This window comes from Solanum tuberosum, unplaced genomic scaffold (assembly GCF_000226075.1).
Source record: "Solanum tuberosum cultivar DM 1-3 516 R44 unplaced genomic scaffold, SolTub_3.0 scf00900, whole genome shotgun sequence".
NCBI classification, from domain to species: Eukaryota; Viridiplantae; Streptophyta; class Magnoliopsida; order Solanales; family Solanaceae; genus Solanum; species Solanum tuberosum.
In genome coordinates, this window is record NW_006239842.1 from 1 (window position 1) to 2,443 (window position 2,443).

A 2,443-nucleotide genomic window follows, 5' to 3' on the forward strand; every position below is an offset into this window, starting at 1 on the left:
AGGAGAGAGTTAAATTAATCCACGGAGGACCACCACTCCTTCACCAGCGGCAGCAAGTAGCAACAACAACAGGGAGGCAGCAAACAGCAGCAGCAACAGGCAGCAGCAAGCAGCAAGCTTGGAAATAGGGTTAGAAATAGAAAGAGGATAGTCATATACGGACTAAATTTCCATTTTAAAGTTGGGCCAAGTGATTGTGTACTTTGTTTCTTTTCTATTGAATAAAAGAGCTCCAAGCTCAAATTTGATTAAAAAATAAAAAGAAATTTTAAATATAATTTTTTTAATTAGTTATGACTTTAAAAACGGGGTCTATCTATATTTAATAAAAAAAACACTCAAAAGTTAAAACTGAAGCCAGCAAATTCGCTAAAAATTACAACAAAAAAATATGTTGTTGCTTGGAATCGATCCCGCGACCCAAAGCTCACTTAAGCGAAATCTTGAACCCCCTCAACCATTGGGCTACTCCTTTGATATATATTCAGGGGTTCAATTTTAAATATATACATGTACATAAAAAATCGATCTTATATATATAGTGTAATTTTTTTACCCAGGGGGGTCGGATGACCCCCCCCCCGGAATGACTGTACATCCGCCCCTGCTCAAAGAGATACTTGGATGTGGAAATTGGACAACAAAGGATTATACTCTGGAAAAAGTGGGTATCGTCTCCTTTATAATCAAAACATAGCACCCAACTCGCAGGACCAACAACTTTAGAAATTCATCTAGAGCATATCATTACCCTCTAAGGTGCTTAACTTTATCTGGAGAGCTTTGAGAAATATTCTACCTACATGTGAGAGCCTTTCCAAGAAAAAATGTGTAGCTAGTTCAATTTGCCCTCGATGGTTGCAAGCGTCAGAAATTGTGAAACATTGCTTGGTAGATTGTCAATTTGCAAAACAATGTTAGATTCATTCAAATTTTGGTTTGGCATGATGTACTAGGAGATTTTGTGGCATTGTTTGAAGAGCAAAGAAAGCGCAATGCAAAAATAAAAATGGAGGAAACAGTCATGATTTTGTGGAGCTTATGGGAAGCCAGAAATAATTTATGTTGGAATAATAAATAAAATTTGTCCGCAGGCACTTTGTACCGTGCGAAGAAGGAGCTGGAGGAATGGAGGAGCGCCAATTCAGGAGCCGATATGATTGCTGCTGCTACAAAAATGATAACTAAATGGGAGCGACCTCTGCTTGACACAATTAAATGTAACATGTACCGATGCCTCTTACAATATCAATACCGATTTGGCGGGGATATGCATGGTGCTACGTGATCACTTGGGTCAATTTATTGTTGGAAAAAAAATATTTCTTGGCCGTTTGGCTAGCCCGTTATTGGCCGAGATCATAGGGGTGCGTAGGCTCTTAGTTGGCTGAAGGACCGATTCAGTAGAACGAGGTCGGTTGTGGAAACTGATAATTTACTTGTGAGGCAAGCTCTGGAAGAAAACTTGGTGAATTACACTTATTTTGATTCTTTAGTTTTTGATTGTAAAACTCTTATCAAAGATTTATCTTTTCTCTCTTTGTCGATTGTTAAGAAATTAGCGAATCAGGTTTTTCATTGTCTTGCTAGAGCCTCTGTTTCTATTTCTGGTTCGATGGAGTGGGATACTAACCCTCTATCTCTCATTACTGATGTACTTATTTTCGATTTGAATAATACATGATGAAAGAACCATTTCAAAAACAAACAAAAAAACTTTATTAATGACTAAATTAACAAATAATCCAGTAGTATATCCACTATAACTTAGCAAAGTACTTTCTTTTGGTAATACCATCCCACTTCTTTGCTATGGCAAGATTAAGGATCTGTTTGATCATGAGAATTATTCTTCGTTTTAGGATTTTTATTTTATTTTAATGAAAAATCACTATTTTGATCATGAAATTTTTGTTGGGTTTAGCAAGGTGTGAATAGTAAATAGTGAATGGGAAATAAAAAGAGAAAATGGAAAGTGGAAGAACCAATGAAAATGGGGGAACCAATTTTGGAGGGAAAATGAAAAGTCATTGCAAAAATGCAAATGAATAGTCATTTTTTACCATATCGGTAGAAGAGAGGAAATTGTTGTCCTTATATTAGGAAACACTTCCTTTAGTTCTTAAAGGGTTAAGAAGAAGGTGCCCCCTCGCGCCGTCGTCTTCGCTCGGCTTCGGCTGGGCTTTGGCTTTGGCTTTGAAAAATGATCGTTTGAGAGATTATTTTTTTGACAAAGTTTTTTTTAATTATTTTAGTTAATTATTTATTTAATTAATTAAATTAAATGGCCAACGTTTTAATTCGTTAATTAATCGATTCAATTAATTGACCCGACCCGACTCGGATCCACGCGCGACTTATTTTATTTAAATCTTTCCCATTTTTATTTTAATTTCCCGCCGTTGGAAGTGACTGTTCTGAAAGGTTGCAACTTTCAGAAACA